Raw genomic sequence first — 25,840 nt, 5'->3', positions numbered from 1 at the left:
CCATGTGAAGGCAGAGGCAGAGGGTGAGTAATGTATCTACAGGCCACAGCAGGCCCAGGATTATTGACCATCACCAGAAGCCAGGAGGAAGACAGGCAACAGATTTTTCCTCAGAGTCCTCAGGAAGAAAAAAAAAAAAAATCCTGCCAATACCTTTGATTGTCAACTTCTAACCTTCAGAACATGAAAGAATATATTTCTGTTGTTTTAAGCTACTCAGTTTTACTTTGTCATAGCAGCCTTAGGAAAATAATAAGAATGCTTTTTCTGTCTTTGCCAGTATGCCTATAAAGGCTTCCGAAGGCTAAACCAAACCAAACCAAACCAAACCAAACCACAACAAAAACCCAAAAAACAACAACCACAAAACAAACCTTGCATATTGTGGTTAGAGAGTCCCAAGTAAAAATCCCCAACTCCTGACACTCACTAGCTATGTATTGCAAGTTATTTGGTAAATTTATCTAAAACTCTCCATCTTCATCTTTGAAGCACAGATAATCATCTTATCCTTGCAGAAATATTGTATACCCTTGGTAGTTTACACAGATTGTTTCACTTAATTCTATGTGTGCTTTTTAATACACATTTTCTGATTGTAAGGTAGTGGCATGATACTAGTAATACTAAGTGCTACTTAGTGGAATCGTACTAAGGTACTAATATACTTTATATTTCTTACATCCATGTGATGATGGTCGTGAGAAATGTCTTTGTAACACAAGGTAGGGTTTACTCATCTTCTGAATTTAATCTCTATTTCTTTCTAATCACATTGAGGACTTTAGTCCAATGTTCCTGGTTTGTTTTTGCTTTTTCCACCCAAGTTAGACATTTCCAAACTTTGAGCAATTAGAATAATTGTTCAAGCCCCTTGAAGTGAACGTCAGATACAAGCTTGAAGGGAGAGGATGATGTTGGCTTGTATGATACAAGACAGATGCCACTCCGGGGACTTCAGATATAAATCTGATAAATATCAATTAACAGTGGTGAAATTATATTATATCTATGTCTAATTTATTTCATTTTATGTCAGAAAAAGAAGGGGGAGAGATGAAAGTAAGGAGAAATCCAGGTAAGGCAAGAAAAATGGAAGAAGGAAATGAGGCAAAGAACAATTAGAATTGTGTAGGCGTGTTTACTCACCATTTTACTACTTAAGCTAATATACCAGAAAGAATTTAAGATAGAAGACTCTGAATCTGTGTTTCTCATTTTCTCAGTATTTCAGAGCCCTCATAATATTTGCACCTTACTCTGAATAAACAATTCAGGCATTTAAAAATAGAAAATATATTTTTATAAAATCCAGCACTTAAACCCACTTTAAAAAAAAAGGATTTATTTTGTTTCAGTGATGGAGGAAAATACCGCTCTGTGGGTTTTCTTGAGTAAACTGTATTGAATTTGAATTATGAGGGAAAATTTAAGGAATTTTTAGAGATATATGTTGTAGGATGAATAATGGGTCTCAAAGATGTTCATTCCTTTAAATCTGAAAACCTCTGTATATTTTATTCTGGTGAAAGGACTTTGAAGATATGATTAAGATTATGGCCCTTGAGATGGAAAGATTATCTTTGGCTATCATGATGGACTAAATTTAATCAAGTGAGGAGTTTAAAGGTAAGAAACTTCTTCAAAAAAAAAAAAAAAAAGAAACTTCTTCGGTTCTGATTAGAGAGATATTTGAGGGTAGAAGAAGGGTTAGAGAGAGATGTGACTAGACCCACTATGGCTGGTTTTGTAGATGGAGGAAAGGAGCTGCGAGTCAAGGGCTGTGATGGCTCCTAGAAGTTGAGCTCAGTCTGCTGACAGTCTGTCAACAGCCTGGAAAAGCAGGAGACACATTCTCTCCTAGAACCTCCAGAAAAGCAGAACCTTGATTTTTAGTCAGTAAGACCCATTCTGGAGTCCTGACCTAAAGAACTATAGGATAATAAATTTGTATTAAGTCCTTAGTGTGTAGTAATGTGTTTCAGCTGTAACAGAAAACTAATACAGTATAACTGACTATAAATGGTCATCACATTATATTATAATACTAGATCTTTACTGTTGCTCTTTTTGATATAATCTACTTCTATGTGTTGATCAATCAATCAATTAATTCGGTAAATTTTGATATAATCTACTGCTCTTTTTGATATACTGCTCTTTTTGATATAATTTGCTTTCCCAATCAATACAAAAGAAAGATTATCAGGCACCTTAAAGTAAATCCTTTAGGATAAGATACAGGTTTTCAATCTGAAAATGCTTAAGGATTGCCTTGAGTGCTCCTCAAAACTTCCTAATTCTAAATCTTTGGGGGCAGAATCTGGGAATGTGCATTTTAATGAGCCTAGAAGGTGATTTAGGCATCTTTTCTTTTAGAAACCAAGTACTAGAGGGAAAATTATAATTTCAGCAGTTGAACATTGAACATCTGCCTTCCATTCAGGGTGTGATCCCGGGGTCCCAGAATCGAGTCCCACATTGGGCTCCCTGCATGGAGCCTGCTTCTCCCTCTGCCTGTGTCTCTGCCTCTGTGTCTCTCATGAATAAATAAATAAAATATTAGAAAAAAAATAGACATGATGGTTATGCTAATTAGATCAATTCATAATGTATAACTATATCAAAATATCATGTTGTATATCTTAAATGTATATTTTTATTTGTCAATTATGCCTCAATGGAGCTGAAAAAATAATTTATAATGTATAAATTTATAGTAATTTATAATTTATAATAATTTTAATTAATTATTCCCTTTTGAAACTAGTTTAAAATAATATTTTAATATTTGAAAGAGAGGGATCCCAGATATTGCTGAAAGTATCTGGGGGCTAGACTTTTGCTTTATATTAAACATAAGTTAAAATGTATTTCCACCCCCCACCCCCCACCCCCCCAAAAAAAAGGTAATGAAGGACAGTGTAGCCTGGAGTGTCTGAAGACAAGCAAACTGAGTCTTGTAATGGCCTCAGTTTACTGACCGAGGTGAGTATCCAAGCCGTCTCTCAGAAAAGGAGAACCCAAGGAGAACTCAGAGAAATCCCTGATATGAAGCAGAAAAGCTAGGGAATCCAAGATGACTAGAATTCACAGAAACGAATGGCACCGAAGAAAAAGCTGCACTTAGAGAGAATGGTGAATATTTGCAGAGCATCTCCCTCAAGTCTTACTGGGTATTAAACAATGAATGCCTGTGTAGAAATTGCCCAAGGCCAGGGAAAGAATCACCTGAAAGTATTAGAAGAAAAGATCATTGAAACTCACGCAAAGCTAGAAAAATCTCCTATTCCTACAAGGCAGAGTGGAATCCCCTTATAAGTGTGATGCACTGGGAAATACGTTCAGGGAAACATACTCAGTTAATGAGGCAAAATTAATTCTAGAGCAAATGCTGTTGTAATTCCAACATAATTTAAAAGCACTACCTGATAAGATAAAACAGTTTCCCTGTATCTTAACTGCATCCCAGACAAAGTGAAAATACTATTTTTAGAAATACAATGATATCCACCATATCGCAAAAGTAGTATGTAGAATGTCTGGAGTCCAGTGAAAATTTCCAGGCATTAAAAATACCAACTATCAAGAAACTATAGCCCATGATGAGGAGAAAACTTAATTAAAACTGACCCAGAAATGACAGATTATATACTTCATAGAAAAAGACGTGAAACCAATTAACATAAATAGAGCCCATATGTTTAAGAAGATAGAGAAGATACATAGACAGATGATAGATATAAAATGACCCAAAAACCTTTTAAAGGTGAAAATTAAAATATCTGAGATGAAAATACAAGGAATGATTTAAAGGAAGATTAGACATTTCAGGGGGAAAAATACTGAAATTGAAGACATAGAACTAGAAATTATCTAAATTGATATACAAAGAAAAATAGTGACATAAAAATGAGCACAGAGCATCAGTGAACCGTGGGACAACCTCACATGTCCTACTATCTGTGCAATTGGCATTCCTGGAGAAGAGGAAAGGGCAGGAAAATATTAAAAATAAACAAACAATGCAGAACTAGTGGCTGAAAAAATCTGAGATTTGATGAAGACGACAAATCCACAGATTAAAAATAATCAATGAAATAAGAAACAAGAAGAAAACCACATGAATGCACAAGGTGAACATGTGGCTTAAAACCAATATAAGGGGGAAAACCAGAGAAGAGAGACACAATGCATAGAGAGGAACAAAAAGACTAATCACTGCTTGCTAGAAACAATGCAGGTCAAAAAAAAAAAAAAAAAAAAGGAGCAACATTTATATCGTATTGAAGGAAAACAGACACATGAACACACAAACACCTGCCAACCTAAAATTCTACAGCCTGAGAAAATATATTTAAGAAATTAACATAAACTAAGGCATTTCAGATGTAGAAAAAAATTTATTACAAGCAGCTCTGCGCTGCAAGAATAAGATAAAGTATACAGTATCCCTCAGGTAGACGGATGAATCAGATGGAAATCTGGACATGCATGAATAAATGATAGAGGATGAGAACTATGTGGGTAAATGATAAGATATTTTCTTATTATTTAAGATTTTTTTAATTATTTAAGTTTATTTAAGGATAACCTTTTTTAAAAAAAATATTGTATTTATTTATTCATGAGAGACACACAGAGAGAGGCAGAGACACAGGCAGAGGGAGAAGCAGGCTCCATGCAGGGAGCCCGATGTGGGACTTGATCCGGGGACCCTGGGGTCACAACCTGAGCTGAAAGCAGACGCTCAACTGCTGAGCCTCCCAGGCGCCCCAGATAACTGACTCTTTAAAGCAAAACCAGTAACAATATTGTATGGCATTTATAATATACTATGACCTCACATGTATGACAGCAGCAGTAGAAACTTGAGGAGGGACGGCAGAGAAATGGCTATGGTCCAGTAGAGGGTCCTTGTGCTGGGCGTGAGGTGGCATGCTTGTCCTAAAAGACAGACCGATTAGATGAATACATATTATAAGCCTCAAGTCAAATAGTAACATAAACCAAAATAGAAATATAGCTAATAAGTCAATAATGGAGATAAAGGCTAAATCATATAATCATCTCAAGTGACGCAGAAAAACATTGACAAAATCTAACACCTGACAGTATTTCAATGAACGGGAATAATAAGGAATCTCCTGATCCAGGTAAAGTATATTCTAAAAACTACCTACAGATAACGCCACACGTCAATAGTGAGGGACTGAACGCTTTGCTCCCCAGAGCAGCAACAAAGCAAGACTGAGCATTCTCCCTACCTCTGATCTGTGTGCTCAGGTCCTGGGCAAGCCACGGGTATTTCTTCAATTAATTTTGAACAAAGGTCCAAAGGTAATGGGGTAAAGAGGAACCATCTTTATGTGCTCTCCACTAGTATCCCACTCTGTAGGTGTGCATCCCCCCGCTCGATCCCCGACGTCTGTTTGTAGGGTCAGAAGACTCAAGCAGTGGTTTGGGAGTGTGTGGGGCCGGCAGGTAAATACCTGCTTGGTCTGCCTCTCCCTCCCTCGCCCTCCCCCTCTCTCTCCTCCCTCCTCCCCCTCCCTCCTGCGCCCCTCCCCCTCCTCCTACCCCTCTCCCTCCCCCCTCCCCCTCCTGCCCTCTGCTCTCTCCCACTCCCTCTCCCTCCCTCCCCCTCTGCCCTCTCTCTGCTCCCCCCCTCCTCTATGTCCTCTCCCTTCCTCCCCTCCCTACCCTCCCTACCTCTTTCTCTTGCCCCCTCCCCTCCCTCCCCCTCCTCTTTCAAAAAATAATCTCTCCCTCTCTCTCCCCTCTCTCCCTGTCATCCTTCTCCCGTCCCTCCTTCTCCTCTCCTCTCCCGGCTCTCCCCCCTCCCACTCTGCTCCCCTCCCTGCCCTCTCCTCCCCTCCCTCTCTCTCCCTTCCCTCCCCATCTCCTCTCCCTCCCGCCCTACATCTTTCTCTCCCCCTCCCTACCTACCTATCATCTCTCCTCCCCTCCCCCCTCCCTCTCCTATCCCCTCCCTCTCCCCTTCTCCTGTCCATCCTTCTCCCTCCCGCCCCTTCCCCTCCCTCTCCCCCTCCCTTCCTCCCCCACCCCTTTTCCTCTCCTCCCTCCCTCCCTCCCTCCCCTCCCTCCCCCGTCCTCCTTTCTCCTCTCCCCCCTTCCCCCCTCCTCCTTCCCCTCCCTCCTCCTTCTTTCCCTCTCTCTCCTCTCCCTCCCTCTACTTCCTCCCCCCTCCCTCCCCTCCCTCCCCTTCCTCCCCCTCCTCCCCCTCTTCTCTTCTTCTCCCTCTACCCCCTCCCCCTCCATCCTTCTCCCTCCCTCCTTCTTCCCCTCTCTCTCCTCCCCCCGCCTCTCCCTCGACCCTCTCTCCCTCCCTCTCACTCAGTAATCTACCTGTTTCACAATCCTAAAGTCTGCAGTGTCTTCTCAAATGTTGCTTGAAGTATATGCTTGTCCTTCACTTCAAAAGGACAAAAAAAATGTCCTTCCCATTGTTCCCTTTTTGACGTGGAGCCTGTTGCGGGGTGGAGCAGCCTGTGGTTTCAGAAAGACCGTCCGTGGACCCCCATCCATTTCTCAGCCGCTCCGTCCTCTTAATGTCATGAACAATTTCTGGGGGCAGGTGGATGAGCTGTGTGAGGTGGACTGGTGTAAAGCTGCTGTGTCCCCCCCACAGTAACACGGGGAGACCCATCGATAAGTCATTGCAGCGGGAACATCAAGGGACTCAAGAATGCACTAGACGAGATGACATCAATAAATCCAGTGATGCCTTTTCTCGGTGCAAGTCTAGAAACAAACTTGTTACCAAGGCGATTCCCTTGGTGTCTTTCACTGAGGAGAAAGAACAGCTAAATACCTTCCCTGAAACAATGTCAAGGCAGCAGGTCAAATGTCTCGAAAGTTGTCCTTTGTGCCTTCAAGTCCTTGCACAAGTGCCCAGAGGACACTGAATCCAAACTTGTAAATCAGACCTTAGAGGGACGGGGCGGACGAGCCGGGGTAGAAGCTATGAAAGGTAGGAGAGAGCTAACATGTCACTACCTGCTGCACACCGGCCGGTGTTGAGCAGATATAGGTTATTCCCTATTAGCTAAATGTGACACAGCTATTACTCATTCCCTTACGGTACAAGAAGGGCTACAGTTTCCACGAACAGGCGCTCAGCAAGCGGAGCTCCCTGGGTTCCAGCCCACGTCCACCTGATTAGAAGTTGGAGTCCAACGGTCGCTGGCCGAGCCGAAGTCTGGAGACGTGTTGCATGAAAGAGAGGCTAGGTGTTTATTCTTTAAAGCTTTTATTTATTTATTTATTTATTTATTTATTTATTATTTATTTATTTGAGAGAGAGAGAGAATGAATGAGAGAGAGAGAGAGCACAAGGAGAGGGAAGGGGCAGAGGGAGAAGCAGGCTCCCCACTGAGCAGCAAGCCCTATGCAGGACTCGATCCCAGGATGCCGGGATTATGACCTGAGCCGAAGGCAGATGCTCAAATGCTGAGCCAGCCAGGTGCCCCCAAAAGAGGCCATTTAGGATGGAGAATACAACACTAGACCAAGAAATGAATTCGTAGAGCTATAACAGCAAAGAAGGATTAGGCTTTTTCTTTTTTTGCTTTTTAATTTTTTTAATGTGGTTTCAGAGGAACGTTTAGTGCTAAAAGTAATTTGAGGAAGCTGTAGGAAGGCGACATTTTGGCTCTCGAAACGAGGCAGGTGACTACAGGTGTCCAACAACGCAATGAGTGCTTCCTCCCGTGACCTCTCCGCCCCCAAAGGACCGATGCTGAGGCTGGGATCTGAGCCTGCATCCTCCAAGGCGGCGGCCCAGCCACGGGTGGATATTTTAATCTAACTAAAGTGACACAAAACTAAAAATTTAGCCCCTTCGTATCTTGAACTAGCCAGATACAAAGGGCTCGAGAGGCATGCCCTGCGGCATGTAAACCATATGTGTGAAAGAAAAAAACCCCAAACCAACCATGGCCAGTGAGGTCCACACATTCCGCTCCATGAGGCCCTCACAATTTCTTTCCTTTTAGATCTGAGCAATACCTTTATGTCTTCACAGCGCTGGAGTCTTCGCTGTGGTGACTGGGTGACCGGGATTCCCCAAGGGCGCTGCCAGGGGCGCTTGTCACCTGCCTCCTTTGTGTCTTTCCCACCGTGCACACGCTTCCAGGCCTAGCGAGTCCTCTTAGCCTTTTACCCGAGTCATCGATGCCAACACACCTGGGGGGTTGCTTGCTCATCGGCTTGCATCTGCCCTTACCTGATTACAATGAGGCAGGAACAGAGCCAATAAAGCTCTTTTCCAAGGCTGTGGTGGGGAACCTCGTTGTAGGACTTTGGTTACAAGCTTCATAAACGCACGAACACGGAGGAGGCAACAGATGAAGAAAGAGAAACTAACCAGCAAGTATTTGCCAGACTCCAAGCTAGAGTCTCTCTTTCCCAATTAGGCATGTAGTCCATGTGCATGGTGCATGTAGCACCATTTTCTTTTCAAAAAGCCACTTCTAGGGAAGCCTGGGGGCTCAGGGGTTGAGCGCCGCCTTCGGCCCAGGGCATGACCCCGGGGGTCCTGGGATCCTCTCTCTTTGTGTCTCTCATTAATCAATAAATAAATGCTTCTTAAAAGCCACCTCTATTTTCTCCAGTCTCTTTTTTTAAAGTTTTTATTTAAATTCCAGGTAGTTAACATACAGTGTTGTATTAGTTTCAGGCGTACACGATAGTGACTCAACACCTGCATGCGACACCGGGTGCTCATCACGACAAGGGCCCTCCCGAATCCCCCTCACCTGTTCACCCACTACCTGCCCACCTCCCCACTGGTAACCAACAGTCTGTTCTCTATAGTTAAGACTCTGTTTCCTGGTTTGCCTCCCTCTTTCTTTCTTTTTTTTTTTTCTCTCTTTGCCCATTTGTTCTGTTTTTTAGATTCTACATGTGAGTGACATCATACAATATTTGTCTTTCTCTGGCTTATTTTGCTTAGCATAATATTCTCTTGCTCCAACCATGTCATTTCAAATGGCAAGATTCTGTTCTTTTTCACAGCTGGGTAATAGTCCATTGTAGCAATCACGTTTCTATTGCAAAGCCTCTTCTCTCTGTCCTGACCATTATTCTGAGACAATGAATATCCTATCATTTCTAAGGTTCAATATGCAAAAAAATGTGTCAAACTGTACGGATAGCATAAAAAATTATCATCAGATATTTACTGAGCACCATTATGTTTAAGAGACAAAGATTTTTCCTTATTGTTTTAAGGATATCTTTGGATTTACATAAAATGTTTACTGTATTCAAAATCCTCTTAAATTCCCAGAGAATGTCAAACTATGTATCTGATTACATATCTATACTTAAATGTGTCCATCCATCCATCCATCCATCCATCCATCCATCCATCTCCCTGCCTTCAGGAAACCTCTCTTCTAGGAGCAGAGGGCAGTGTTTCAATTTTCCCTCCACTAGGGATGACTATTTCTATAAAAGCCAAGATGAAGATATGCACTGAGTATACTGAGGAGTAAAGGTTATCTCAGATAGGAAGGCCTCACAATAGAGCTGCCGATTCTTCTGGGACTTAAAGCAGAGTAGGATTTCAAAAGAAAATACATTTTTTTTTGAAAAGTCTAGTATATGCGCTTTTTTTCAGGGTAACCCTGAGTCACTGTAGGGAGTGCCCTGGAACAGGGGTTCTCAACCTCGGCTGCCCACTGAAAGCACCCGGGAGGCTCTCAGACCAGACGTGTCAGAGTCCCTGGCCTCGAGATTATCACTCCATTGACCTCAGGAGAGGCCTGGTCATAGCAATTTTGAAAGCTCTCTGGGCGGTTCTCATGAGCAGCCAAGGTTGCGAACCATCGTCTTAGATGATAGTCAGTGGATGGCGGGTGAGGGAACATGGTTGTCTCACAGGGCTGCTGTAAACATCTTCCGTGCATCAAACACTGTCAATTGGGAGACCTGACACCATTCGATAGGATCCATTTTTATGTGGCTGAAGGAGAAATGAAATGAATCTACTGCCTTATGTAAGAGACGAGTAAGATACAAATATACAAAAAAATAGGTATAGAGATACCCATGGGATCTTAATTCATCTCCACAGCAGCCTGTTGACACTAACGTGTCCACCCCACGTGGGGATCTTACACATGCACGTGCGTGTATGGTGAGCTCCCAAAGCAGAAGCTCCTCACATGTAATCTTACATCAGGAAACATTTTTCCAAGGAAAACACCCCCATGTTCTTTGTAAGTGGGAAGAATGGTGGTTGTGCAAGGCTGCGACGCCCTGACATACCCCGGGTCAGTGCAGAGGAAGGGCAAGCTCCGAGGACCCCAGGACAACAGCCTATCCTACTAACACCCTTGCCTGCGAATCGCAGTGTTCACAGGGTGGAGCCCATTCTCCTCCTTCTCCTGCCTGATCTGGGAGCAACAAGGGCAACACAGCAAGGCACAGAACGGAATCCAAAGAGGGAAAACGAAGTCTCCTGAGGCAATTCCTTCTAAGTTTCTCCGGATAAACTATGGTGAACACTGTAGGACCCTTGTGCTCTGGCTCCAGGCCCCTTTCCGGCTTAGCCTCCTGCCCCCATGCTCCTCACTCCCTGTCCCCAGAGCACGCTGGGCTCTTCACTGTATTGGGAGACGACACACTCTGGTCACCCCAGCACTTGGCACTGCTCTCTGTGGGATTTACCGCCCGGAGAGGTCGCACCCCACTGCTTTAATCTAAACAGGCTGCTCCTGTTTCTTTTCAGGCTCTGATTTTTTTTGTTCCGTGATTTTTTTCCACGTTGTAATTATGTTTTCCACCTCTCATGTATAAGCCTCTTGAGAGAACGAAGCTAATGCGTTGTGTTTTCTATATTGTATCAGGGACCTAAAACCAATGGGTGCAGAGGAGTCACCTACAGTTGGTAAAAGAGTAAAATAAGTGAATGAAGAAACACAGCTCTGACGTATGTATAATACAGAAAACCAACCTGGCAACTGAAATGGAACTTCCACGGGTAGAGCTCCGGCCAACTGTTTATAGATTATTAGGAATTTGTAGAGCAAGGCAAGTTCAGTTTCTCTTTCAGCTGTGACCAAAAGATTCAATTAGAATATAAATTATTAAAAGAACAGAAGGTAATTAAAAGATCCCTGGCCAAAAATAGTTAATATTGAATGATTTTATCAAACAGGGAAAATTGCAGATTCTGTTATTAGAAGAAAATAGAATTCTTGTAAATTATTCAAATGGAGTAACACAGCAACATGTGAAATTGGATATGAAATTGAGAAATGACTAGTTTCTTGCAATGGCGACATTGTTTTAAAACAAATATCAAAATTGAGGGGTAAACTAATCCGATTCCTGGCCTCGATAGCATTCCTGGGTCTCCAATAAAGATGTGATGGGATTGATTTATAACCTCCCTGGTACACCGTCATAAATAGCTCTTTCCATAGCGCTGTCTCATGCGTCTGCATTTGTGATATGAATTATCTGAACTGCAAAAGTGTGATAACAGAGGACAGTTGTGAAGCAGTGGCACATCTATTGTAAAATAAGGATGTCACACATCATGAGGGCAGATCAAGAGGCGCGATCTTCATGATGCGCGAAGAGACATTTAAGTGTGGAAATGGTGTTAATTACTTTCTAAATGTCATTTATCCGGTGTGTTCATGCTACGTTAGCAAAAGCGACATCTATGATCTCTTAAGGGTTACTGGGACAAACAAATACCACATTGCTGCAATAATTAAATCCCTTTAATACGAAAGTGTTTGGTTCTGTTGAATTTATTTTTACATATTAAGGTTTCAAATGGGTTAAAGGTACAGCGATCTGGGTAAGAGAGACCATGTTAATCTGTGCTTCCTAAAGTATGTCCCCGTTCAGTTATGTCGACGGTACAAATGGCAGATGTATAAAGAAAAGAAGAAAGAGAAAAGAAAAGAAAAGGAAAGAAAAGAAAAGAAAAGAAAGAAAAGAAAATAAAAGAAAAGAGAAAAGAAAAGAAAAGAAAAGAAAAAAGAAAAGAAAAGAAAGAAAAAGAGAAAAAACAAAAGAAAAAAAGAAAAGAAAAGAAGCCAGAACGAGCAGGTATGGAGATTCGACACAAATTCGCACTCATTGAATACCAGCTTAGCACGCCCTTGTTTTTCACGGATTACCGTTCACAATTCTGATTTGGGAAAGCAAACATTTCATGATCTGCTACTGCGTGGATTTTCTGAGGTCTATTTAAGCCAGAGGATTTATTTGAATCATGTATGTCTTTGTTAACATCATGTACATATTTAAATCTTGTGTGAGATGTATTGAGCAGTGTTTGCCATCCCAGGGACAGACTCTCATCTCCCTGCAGGTTGGCAGCCTCGCTTCCACCGATCCCCAGGTACACGAGAAACTATAGGAAGAGTTGGAAGGGGTAACAATTTCCTAAGAAGGCTGTGTCTTCCTACATCGTTTTATTATTTTGTGATGTCAATTTTACGATAACAAATCAGAAACATGTTAGGAATTAAAATTAGGTCACCCCCTGGGAGGAATTATTTACCAAGCTCTTAGTACATCCAAGGATCTTAGATGGATTGTGGGGAGGGGGAGAATGTTAGGAGAATAAGGATAAAACTCTTGATTTGATGTATGAGTACATATCTATATATGAAAAAGTAAATTTATTATTATAAATTTATTATAAATTCATTAAATTTACTATGTCATAAGTATGACACGCTTCTAAGACGTAAAAAGAATTTGGCTTTTATGAGATGTTACTTCAACATTGTTTTGCAAAGTATGTTTCGTGGAATACTAACCCTAGGAAATGCCTTGATCCATGTTAAATAATTAATACGTGCTTTGATTAAGTTACGTACTGAATAGTTTAAGAAAATGTCCACTATCAATGTATATCAAATCGCCTTTTTAGTGATTCAAGATTCACATTATTCTAGGACTCTTAACAACCTCGCACAGGCTAAATAAACTCATTCATGCAATAATGTCTATCACATCTCAACATTTTAGGCGTTATGAATATTTCTACTTATTTTTGGTCAAATAACAAGCAGTAGGTATATATCACAGACAACTTATTGTGAGAAATGCTGCTATGATTACGGGTGTCACGACTTTCGCAGTAGAATGCCCGCCATGCGTGTTATCAGTGAGCAGGACTGAGACAAGGGGGCACGACACCTGTGTGCACCAGCCCCTGTTCCATCCCCTTGAGGTGCGCCGAAGCCCAGCCGGGAATTCAGGCCACAGCTCCTGGGTGAGCAAACGGGCTTCTTCCTCAGAACGACTGGGTGCTGGAGAGCACCGTCCCGCAGACTGCCCGGGGATCGGCATCTGCCAAGAACTACCTCCCTGTTACATCCTCACGGGACCCAGGAACTCAAGCCCTCCGGCCTCCACAATGAGGCATCAGGGCGCGACAGCTGGGTTATAGGTCACCAGACGAGTGTAGAAGCGCCTCTCTGGGAGACACTGGTGACTGGGAGCAAGGCAGAGGGACAGGGCAAAGATGGTACCCACTGAAAAAGATAAATAAAAAAGTAAAAAAAAAAAAAAAGGGTGGGGGGAATGGGTGGCGCAGAAGTTGAGCATCTGCCTTCAGCTCAGGTCATGACCCCGGGGCCCTGGGATCCAGTCCCCCATCAGGCCCCCCACATGGAGCCTGCTTCTCCCTCTGCCTGTGTCTCTGCCTCTCTCTCTCTCTGTCTCTTATGAACAAACATAATCTTTAAAAAAAGACTAAAATGATAAAAGTAAAAGAGGAAAAGAAAAAGATGATGCCCTCCAGGTTTAGGAAGGTTAAGGAAAAAGTATGAAGATAGCATCTGGTGGCTGAGGCTGCAAGATGGGACCCAAGTGGAGGAGGGGTGAGGGTGGAGGGCTGGCACCTGCTGCCCTGGCAGGTCTAGGGGAGGGTGTCCACGAGCCTTGTCCCTGGGGAATATCCCATCAGGCCCCTGCCTCTCAGTCTGATGCTTCAAAGTCAGCATTGAACCTGTTTGCCGTCAAGTCTGGTGCCTTTCCGAGACTCCTTGTGCTCCGGGCCCTGGAGCAGGTGCCTCTGCAAGAGCCTCCGAGTCATTTCCGTTTGCTATAGCCCTGCAGGTCTGCTGATGCCAGCCCTTTCAGCTCTCAAAACTAGATATTTGGGGGGCTCATCCCTCAGGTAAAGGTATACAAGTCGGGGAACCTGATGTTGGAGTGTGGATGCTCTGCTCCTGGGGGAGAAGCTCCGGGCTTCAGATCCCCCTGCACCTGGACCTGGGACATTGTGTTGCCACCTTTCCTACCTGCTTCAGCGCGTTGTTTCTTTGTTTTTCTCATTTCCCAGATGCGAAGGAGTCCTTCCATTAGTATCAGAGTAGCAGAGGAGTTTTGTTTTGTTTTAGAGGAAATTGTTCCACAGAGAGCTGCAGATTAGAGGTGTCTGTGAGAAGGGGCACCGGCCGTCTCTGGGAGGCCGTCCTGGGCTGGGACACCCGCGTTCTTAACGGACTAGCTCGGTTTGGGGAAACCGGCAACAGGACAAGATTAGACGTGAGGCAGATGAGGAGTGGGCGGGGGCTGGAGAGGGTGGGTAGAAACTTCACATTAAGATGGAGGTTTGACTCCTGTTAAGGACACACAGGTGAGCATCTCCTAGGACGATTCCAAGGAGCTGACATCAACAGCGGAGGTGAGCACCTGCAGGACGATGCCAAGGAGGTGACATCTGGCAGCGGAGGTGAGCACCTGTAGAATGATCCCGAAGAGGTGACATCGGGCAGCGGAGGCGAGCACCTGTAGGACGATGCCAGGAGGTGGCATTGGGCAGCGGAGGTGAGCACCTGCAGGAGGATCCCGAGGAGCTGGCCCTGGGCAGTGGCCCGACCACCCCCGTCCCCCCCCCCCCCCCCGCCCAGGCCTGGACATCCTCGCGCCCCTCCCAGGACCGGGGGTGACCGTGGCCCGCGGGGTCGGGAGGCCACGGGGGCAGCGCGTCCTCCGGCTCCTCCCCGGGGACAGCGGCTTGCCTGGGCCCCGCGGTGCGTGCAGGTCCCAGGCCCTGTCTGGGTTCTCACCGCGGCTCCCGCCGTTCTCCGCCCTGAGCGGCCCCGGGGCAGGGGGCAGGTGGGGGTCCCGTCCCGCGCGCACCTGCACCTGCACGGCCTCTCCTTCGCGGTCCCCGCCCGGGTCGCCCATCCCGGGGGCCTGCGGCTCAAGGTGGTCCCCAGATGGTCTCCCCGCTGCTGCTGCCCGGCGCCCGGGGCTGGAGGGGCCGACACCCCGTCCCTGCGGCGGATGCTGCCCCCCGGGCTCTGCGCCCCACAGCGCGGCCTTCGCCTGTCGCCCGGGTCGGCGGCGGCCCCAGCTCGTCCGGGGGGGCGGGGGGGCGGAGGGGCGAGGGGGCTCACCTTCGGGGTGCGCACAGCAGCCGCCGCGTCTTGTTCGTCCAAGTGGCCCCTGTTCCCTCGGAATGAGCCGGGCACAGGGTGTGCACCTGAGCGCTAGAGGGTGTGCTCACCTGAGCGCGTCAGAGCCCCGGGCGAGGGTGTGCACACCTGAGCGCGTCAGAGCCCCGGGCACAGGGTGTGCACACCTGAGCGTGTCAGAGCCCCGGGCAGAGGGTGTGCATACCTGAGCGCAAGAGGGTGTGCACACCTGAGCGCGTCAGAGCCCCGGGCACAGGATGTGCACACCTGAGCGCGTCAGAGCCCTGGGCAGAGGGTGTGCACACCTGAGCGTGTCAGAGCCCCGGGCAGAGGGTGTGCACACCTGAGTGTGTCAGAGCCCCGGGCAGAGGGTGTGCATACCTGAGCGCAAGAGGGTGTGCACACCTGAGCGCGTCAGAGCCCCGGGCACAGGATGTGCACACCTGAGCGCGTCAGAGCCCTGGGCAGAGGGTGTGCGCACCTGAGTGTGTCAGAGCCCCGGGCAGAGGGTGTGCATACCTGAGCGCAAGAGGGTGTGCACACCTGAGCGCGTCAGAGCCCCGGGCACAGGATGTGCACACCTGAGCGTGTCAGAGCCCCGGGCAGAGGGTGTGCACACCTGAGTGTGTCAGAGCCCCGGGCAGAGGGTGTGCGCACCTGAGCATGTAAGCCAGGCCACGGGTGTGCACACCTGAGCGTGTCCGAGCCCGGGCCGAGGCCCCGCAGCCCTCATGACCCCGCGCTGTGCGGCCTGCGGGGCAGCGGGTCCTGCGCGGGCCTCTTCCAGCGCCTTCCGCAGCTGCGCCACCGGCCGATGGGAGCCGGGCCAAGGCGCATCGGGGTCTCCGCGACTGCGACACGGAGCAGGTGCAGCCGGGACTCACCGCCGCCTTCCTCGCCCTTGTCCCCTGGACCCAGGCGCACGGCCGGCCCCAGGCCTCGGGCCTCCTGTGTCCCCTGGGGCGGTGTCAGAGGGCTGGTCGGCCCCAGGTGCGCTACCGGAGCCGGGCAGGTGCGGCCGTCTGGGTCCTCGGGGTCGCCCCCCCCCATCAGCGCTGCACCTGCCCCGTAGGCCCCACCGCCACATGCAGCCACCTGGGTGAGGGCCTCAGCTGGGGGGGGGACGGGCATGGTCGAAGCCATCGCGGTGACCTCGAGGAGCCCCCTGAAGCAGGAGTCGCTGGTGGGACCTGCGTCCCCATCACCCCCCAAACGCCAGGCTTCCTCACGGTTCTCAGCTTCCTTAAAATCCTTTTTTCCAAAGCTTTTCCTTTCCCTAACTTGTGGAGTCCTACTTATCTTTTAAAAGCCAGACAAAACTCTTCTCTGGAATTCTCGCTAAAATCCATCTCCTTTTAGGATCTCTTGCAAATTTCCCTTTTATTTTTCCTACATTGGTTTGTAAATATTTGATACTAAGACGTATTCCCTTCTCTGGGGATAATGCCATCCCCTTCCTTCCTCTTCTCTTAAATTATTTATTTAAATGTAATTATTAAGACAGTTGAGATAAGGCTTCACTCAACTTCCTTCTGGAACAGAGAAAGTTGTGATTTTTGTTGTTTTGGGAACAATAAGCCTGCCTCTCGTGACAAGAGACTGTGTCAACCACTTAATGTAAATGAATCAAGCTACACACTTTTTGGTGTATGCGAATCATCACCCCTAAAATAATTCACTATGACTATTGTCTGCATTTCTGTGTCTGGGTTTCCAGTTGTGGCTGATAACAGTAATCTGAACAAAATAGGAGAGTAGACATTTTAGATTGCCTTTCTAGAATTTATGGCCTATCAAACACTTTGGGTGTAGTGTTATTTGTGTTTTTGAGAAGATAATTTTATTACTTCCTTTAATGACTGTGGATCTATTCCGATTTTTAAAATATTTTTGAGTCGGTATGCATAAGAGAAAAGGAATAAAACATTTCTAGAAAAATACATTTTTAAAATGATTAGCAAAAGATTATGTTTAGAAATATATGAGTAACAAAGATCCTCCATGTATTTAATGTCCCCTCTCTTGTTTTTTTGGAATGTTCAATTCTACTCTTGCTCTTTTTCATCTTTGGTAAATTTAGCAGAGGCATTCCAATCTTCGTAGTGTCTTTTAAGAAATCAGTTTTAGATTTAGTTGATTATCTCCAGTGTTTGTTGTGGTTATTATTATTATTTTTAATTTAAGTCAGTTTCCTATTTATTCTTTCCTTCCTTTCTACAGTTTCTGGATTCACTCTGTGGTTATTTAATTTTTAATAGAATGTTTAATAGAACGTGTGAGTCTGCGTCACAAATCTGACCTTGCTTCCCCGCCCCCCCGCCAGACTCCCCCCACCCGGTGCCCGGTGTAGGGCAGGGTAAGATCTGAGCTGGTCGGTAACTCGGGGAAATGAGGTGTGTTAAGGTAGTGCTGTTACAGCACTCCGTGAAGCCAGCAAAGAAGGAGAGCAAATGATTCAAATTTACCATTCATTCACCATCTCAGACTTCCTTGGTGTTTATATCGGATTTTATAAGGGAAGTGATTTGCACAATACTAATTTTACAAATGATTTGCACGATACTAATTTTACAAATGGAAAGATTGAGGTTGAGAAGGCTTAATTGATCTTTGTAAGTTATTTTTTTTTTTTATCTTTGTAAGTTCTGTCAAAAGTAAGCTTAAAAACTGAAGTAAAACCAAGGAATTACTTGAGTAGCCATTTGAAGAATTTTATTGTGCACACACCCGAAAGACTGTTTGCAAACCCAAAACCTGGACCCAGGAGCAGAGGTGTCTTGTGATTAAAGCACCGCACCTAGCAGCGGGCAGGGTCTATTCATTACCCTGATTGGTCACAACGTTACAATTTTCTTAAATGAGGGGGAATTGGTGAACGATGACTTCATATCAACCTTGGGAACCTATTTAAATTTTGTTTACCACTTTCAGAGGCATAAGCAGGAAGTGACCCAGGTCAAGTTAGCCTAATTTGTCTCCCAAAATGAGCTAAATTAAGCTTTGCTTGATGACTAAACCGGTTTTGTCTGCTCAGGGTATTTTCAAGCCTGATCTCTGTTTGTATTTGATTTTAACAGTTCACACAATTAGGAAGTGATGACGTTATGGTTCAAACAATGTAGAAAAGCGTTCACTGAATATGAAAAAAGAAATGGAAGCTAGGTGCAACACGATGTTTCGGGATAAACTGGGAGAAGACTAAGAGACAAGCAATAAATCCAGGCATGGAGTAATTAGGAACAGTCCTAAATAGGACTAAATGAGTGGAGCTAGAGGGCCTAGGATAATTGCCTTAAACAAGGCTATAATGTCCAAAGCCCCATGAGGTAAGTACATGGGTCAGTATGAGGTTAGAGCCTTGGAGTATCGCCTAGTTATTAATACTTGGAGTATTAATGTAGTTAATACTTGGAGTATAGCCTAGTAAATCAGGGCACTGATTTACTAAATTGTTTGTGTTTACCAAAATTGACAGTTCACTGAATCGTCTTTGTGAGCTGACTTTGACTTCAATTTCGAAATGGCCACAGAGTAATAACGGGAAAACGAACACAAATATATGTTTGTTAGATTGTACTACTCAGATATGTTTGCCTAAACGTGAGGTTAGAGACAGCTTGTTTACTCCTAGATCCTAAACAGGCTGTTGAGAATGAGGCCATCCCCGCGACCCCAGGAGAATCTAAACCTACGTAGGTTTAGAACCACAAAGGTTCTAAACCACTAAGTTAGAACTTCTAAGTTAGAACCACTTTTTGTGGTTCTAAACCTACGTAGCACATACAGACAGAGAACAGATAGATGTCTCGATTCCACTCATTGGATGCACACTCACACTCACTCACACACACACACACACACACACATCTGTTTCTTGGCCTGGTTCAGGAATTTATTTCCCATATGCTCCATTCTCTGGCTTTCTAATGGTTCATTTTATGATATGATATTCTTTCACACATGAATGAATCGAAAAACATAAGTAGCAATCTGCCTGCTGTGAATTGACTTCTAACTCCCTTCTCCTTCCTTAACGTCCATGCATTCATTCGAGCCTCCATAACCAAGTGCCAAGAAAGAGGTTTTCGCTGCTTGGTATTTACACTCTATCTGCATTTCCACTCTACGCCACCCTGAAAGAAAACATTTGGACTTAGTTCAGAGTTCTGAAAGAATATTTGCATTGTAGATTCCCTTTTAACATTTGCAGTGAAAATAACGAGAGACAACTCATTCCCTAATGCTCCCATTACAGACTATTTGTGTAAAATTAATTAGAAAAGAATTAATATTGTATATGCTCCACTTATAGACCCAAATATTTTCTCAGAATTGATGTCATGTAAATGTGCAAAAAGTCATGTTTTTTTCCCAAGAATGTAGTCAGCATGATGATGCGAATATTTATTTCATTTTCATTTAATTAAGAAAATGGGCTTTTTACTTTTGTGCTTGTAGATCTCGATACTTAACCCTATTGAAAAAAATCTAGCCTTGGTGTTTCTTTATAAAGAAATAAAACATACATTTTATAGATAGGAGACGCTAGATGGACAAATCAGACGTGGTCCCTGACCTCATAGAGGCGATAGTCTAATATGAAAGAAGGTTCTGAAGACATAATTGTCAGTAAGGATATTCAGAACGTGCGATGCAACTGTACAGCTGCATGGAGCTCTTAACCTAGTTTGTGGCAGTATTGAGAACTTAAAGAGAAAATGACTTAAAAAAATAAAGACCTGACAAATGAGCAGGCTCTCCCTAGCTCCCCTCAACGAAAGGCAAGGCTATTCGGATCAGACAACTCTACACTAGCTCTGCAGGCAAGCACGGGACCTACGTGCCACCTTGACTGAAGAGTGGTCACTTGTCAAAGAATAGACCACGTGTTTTATGGTCCAGATAAGAGGACTAAGACATACCAGGGTTGGGATGGAAAGTCTTCCGTGTGCCTTTTCTTTTTCTTTTTTCATTAAACGTAACGTTAAGAGCAAGTTCCGATATTTCATTATTCACGAGCATGATGAAATAAATTATTTTAAGAATGCAAGGTAACAGGGAAACTTACTGCTTCCCTGTTACGTATACTGGTCAGTGATTTCAGTTAAATACATGCCAAATTATGGAAACAACCCCGGTGTTCATCAATTGATGAACATGTGGTATATATATCATCTTTGTCCATTCCACCATATATAATTCCATTATACATATGTATATACCTATATTACTCAGCCACAAAAAAAAAAAAAAAAGAAATCTTACCATTTGAAACAACAGGGATGGATCTAGGGGGGATAATACTAAGTGAAATAAGTCAGTCAGAGAAAGATAAATACCATGTGTGGAATTTAAGAAACAAAAGAAAAGAGCAAAGGGGAAGAGAGAGGGAAATCAATAAATAGACTCTTAATTATGGAGAACAAACTGATGGTTACCAGAAAGGAGATGGGTGAGGGATGGGGGAAATGGGTGATGGGCATGGGATGAATGCTCATCACCTGTTGAATCATTGTATTGTACACCTGACACTAACATTATAGGGTATGTTAAATGGAATTTAAATGAAAACTTAAAAAAATAGACATTTGACTTTTTTTTTTCAAATAAAAGAGCATATTCCAGAATTTGGAGCAGGTTGAAAGGATCCTAGAGATGGATATGGCAGGAGTAAGGGAGAGGACTAGTCAGGAGGAGATTACAGCAGGTAGTGCCTTAGAAGTATTTGAGAAATTGCATTTACTGTTAACTTCCTTAACTACCCTTCACCAAATTCCATTATTGCTCTGCTTTCAGTGGGGAAAAGGATTTGTTTGGACATCTAGATGAGGCTCTTACAAGTCTCTAAGTAGCTTTGGAGAATGGACATGATACATTTGGAGATAAAGGATTATAAAACATGAGGGAAAGGTCAATTTCACAAAGAACAAATCAATGAGTTTACTATGGATTTGTATGATTTGTATCAATATCCATTAATAGGGCATTTAAAGGATGGCTGACAAAAATTAGGACTCTTTGATTCCAAGTAACTAATATCCAATGAGTCCAGGTTTAATCCATAAGAAAATGCACAGACTACTATATCAGGGAAGAAACTGGAAAAAAAAAAATCACAGAATCGAAGCATGAGCTGAAGAAACTCTAGCCCTAAGAACTGAAGTGAAGGGGGTATCTCAAAGATTTTTGTCTTCATCATTTCTCTTCATTGTTTCTCTCTTACTGACTTCATTCTGCAGACATTCTGTTCTCTCCTTATGCCAGGAAACGTGGCTACTATCAACTCTATAGTTCCACTGTCCTGGTTAAATAATCCCAATGAAAAGGGAAAATCTTTTTTTTTTTTTTTTTTTTTTTCAATCATGCAAGTACTCAGATTCCAGGCTGGGTCGGATACCCACTTGGCTGCATCATGAGTTCCAGGGAAATGGGATACAACTGATGGGTTAGGTAGATTTCAAAGATTCAGAGGTTGGACTCAAAAGCATTTCAAGGGAATAACTTTTTGGGGAAAAAAAAAAAATCTACCAAAGTGCAGTGTATTATAATTAGCAATACGAGCCACTGGACAATCAGTGATTGTTTTTTTTTTTTTTTTTCTTTTTCCTTTAAGGAAATAAGGATGTCACAGTGCTGTTTGTGGGTGAGTGCGCAATTCTTCCTGTAGAGGGAGCCCAAGTTATCCTTGACTTCACCTCTGCTTTGTCAAGACACTAGGTGACACCTGTGACATTACAGAGAACCTGAATGTAATGGTTGGATGGAAGTTATATCCAAGTAGGACAGCAGAATGTGGGGAAACTAGAGATTAACACACACACACACACACACACACACACACAAAACAGAATAAAAAATATAAAAATTAAAAGGAAATTTTAACAGATGATCTAAAAAATGCTTTCTGTAAAACGAGCTTGAGGCTTGAAACATTCGTGAGTTTCAAACATTGAGGTTATGATCATCATATTATATCAATTGTATAAGTGATTCCCTCTAGCTATAATTTATTTAAAGCCATTAACATGAATAATATGAAAATAAAACCAACAAAAACTCTTAGAACAATTGTATTTGAAAACATCTTTTATTTGAATTCAATTTAGTTAGTATATAATGTGCTATTAATTTCAGGCGTAGAATTTGGTGATTCATCAGTCGCATATAGTACCTAGTGTTCATGACATCAAGTGCTTTCCTTGATGCCCATCACCCAATTACCCCATCTGAACAATTTTAATTACAGGATTTTAAAAATAACAAATCAAGCACTGGAAAATTTAATATGATTGCATTATCAAAATATTAACCCTACATAATTAAGGGAAACGAATGCAAGGAAATAGCACTATTTTAATATTAATTAACTTAATAGAGTAAATCAATAGTTCATTGGTTAATAAATAAGATAATTTGACTGAATAATATAATGTGATCTTTAAAGTCAATTTCCCTTCTTCACAAATAGTAATTTTTTCCCCTAGATTTCATTTATAAAATGATAAACAAGGTTAATCTTAAACCAGTAGCCAAAATAACACGTTAATAAAATACATCCTGGAATTTCAATGTTTGGGGGCAAACAGGTTTCCTTTGATAAATTGATTTCTTTTTAAAACCTTTCTTCAGGACACCTGGGTGGCTCGGTCAGTTAAGCATCTGCCTGGACTCAGGTCATGACCCTGCAGTCCAGGGATCAAGCCCCTAGTTGGGTTCCCTGCTCAGTGGGGAGTCTGCTCCTGCCTCTCCTCCCTACTCAGGGTCTCAGTCTCTCTCTCTCTCTCAAATAAATAAATAAAATCTTAAAAACAAACAAACAAAAACCTCTTTTCCTTGGGAAGGGGGTAAGGCATATGCACACAATAAAAAACAAAAACAAAAGCAAGGGTGTTTCAGGGGGCTTGCAAGCCCCAGAAATTGAATGCAATGTTTGAGATGCACCTGCACTCAAGAGGCGTTACTTTTAAAATTGAGAACAAAAGCCATAATGACTAGGATATCAGACATCTTTAATAGTAGTTTAGAAATTCTGACCATTTCAACAAGATGTAGAATTCATTCATGCATTCAATCATTTGCCTGGTGAGTTGTCTATTTAATCACTTTGAATTTTGTTTTTGTACAGGAATTAGGTTACATATTAGAAAATACAGGTGATAATACTCAAAAAATAATTACAGGTGACATTCTTCAAAGCAATCTTTAATTATTTTCAAATAAACTTTGGTTCAGTAAATTAATCAAGGATAAGTTCAATTTAAAAAAAAATTCCTATTTTTCTGCCTAATTAGTTTACAATGCATGAAAAATATCCAGAATATCAATGACATGAATTATCCAAGAATAAGCCTGACAAAATCTGAGTAGCAGGATATCCGTTCAAAGTGCAGACTTTACAGGGTGCCTGGGTGGCTCAGGCGTTTAAGCATCTGCCTTTGGCTCAGGCCATGGTCTCAGGTCTGGGGTGGAGCCCCTCGTTAGGCTCCCCACTCAGGGGAAGCCTGCTTCTCCCTCTCCCCCTGCCTCTTTCCCTGCTCTTGCTCTCTCTCTCTCTCTCTCAAATAAATAAAATCGTTAAAAAAAAAATACAGACTTCACCAAGAGATAGAAAAGAAGACATGAAGAAATGGCAAGAACTTGAATCTATCTGAGGGAAATATCCAGCATCATCAACATACACAGATACACACACAATAAATATATTTACGTATATATATACACGTATGTATGCACACACATACATATAATATGTGTGTTTATGTATTAATTTGTGAAAGCTTCAGAACCCCAATCTTTGGAAAGCTTTGGAAAATAATAGAACTATTACAAAAAAGAGTCTTTTTTTAAAAAGATTTTTCTTATTTATTCATGAAAAACAGAAAGAGAGAGAGAGAGAGAGAGGCAGAGACACAGGCAGAGGGAGAAGCAGGCTCCATGCAGGAGCCCGATGCAGGATCACGACCTGAGCTAAAGGCAGATGCTCAACCACCGAGCCACCCAAGTGTCCCCAAAAATAGGATCTTTTGAACAGAAGTTTTCAGTATAGTCTAAATAAGAAGACTAAAGACTATTTTCCTATCAGCTGTAAGAACATACAATAAAGTGAAAATGATTTTAAAAGTTTGGACATAATAAGGGCAGCCCGGGTGGCTCAGCGGTTTAGCACCTGCCTTGGGCCCAGGGCGCGATCCTGGAGACCCGGGATTGAGTCCCACGTCAGGCTCCCGGTGCATGGAGCCTGCTTCTCCCTCTGCCTGTGTCTCTGCCTCTCTCTCTCTCTGTGTGTCTCTCATGAATAAATAAAAATAAAATCTTAAAAGAAATTTGAACATAATACATGAAACCAAACTGATCAAGAGAACAAAAATAAATAGAACTTCAGCCTGCTTGGAAGGTACAGAAACATATATTTTTTTAAAAGGAGAGGAGATGTCCTCATTATCAATGGGAATATTGATAGACAGTCCAACAAGTGATATTAAAAATTCTGCAAAGTAGGCAGGGGTAATTTAGACATCAAGTTTGTATTGCTTTAACTGATAAAAATGTTCATATGTGAAAAAGATGATGTCTGTGAAGCACACACACATTTGGGGGTAATAATTGGAATTGATAACATGATGAAATTCTTTAGAAACGTATTTGGTTAGACAGTGAAAAGCTAAAAAGTAGTCACATTAATAGAAAACCACAGAAATGTAAAGTTGCAAAAATAACGACAAAGAAATAATGCCCTAATTTGAAGCACTATAAAATTTAATAAAAATTTTGCCAGTAGTAAAATAAACAAAGGATATTAATGGAAGAATTTCTAAATGGGTAATACAAATGGTCAATAAACTTGTGAAATACATAATAAACTTTATATTGATGCAAATGAAAACAACAATATGCCATTTCTTACTTATTTAACTAGCACCTGATAAATGACTGGAGATTTTACAGAGAAATAGCCTCACTAACATCTTGCTGGTAGAAATGTGAATTGATTTCATCTCTCTAGAAATCCCTTTGGCAATGTAAATCAGAAGACCTAAAATATTCCAATATTTGACCCAATTCATTCTTGTCTAGTAATCTATCAGAGAATTGATCTTATATGTGAATAAATGTTTGATTACAGTTGTTAGATATAGGGTTTAAAAATTGAAATAACATACATGTCTAAGAGGGAAATTGGCAAATAAATTATAATAAGCCTTAAAGTAGTATTTTAAAACAATTAAAAATCTCATCCTGAGGCATTTGAAAAAACAGGTCAATGTGAAGCATCTGGCTGGCTCAGTTGGGAGAGTACGCAACTCTTGATCTTGGGGTTGTGAGTTCAAATCCCACACTGGACATAGAGATTACTTTAAAAACAAACAAAAATCCCACGAGGCATTTAAAAAGTAAGTAAATAAAATAAAAGG

Source organism: Canis lupus, chromosome 5 (assembly GCF_003254725.2).
Source record: "Canis lupus dingo isolate Sandy chromosome 5, ASM325472v2, whole genome shotgun sequence".
Lineage (NCBI taxonomy): Eukaryota > Metazoa > Chordata > Mammalia > Carnivora > Canidae > Canis > Canis lupus.
Note: the sequence above shows the minus strand (reverse complement) of the source record.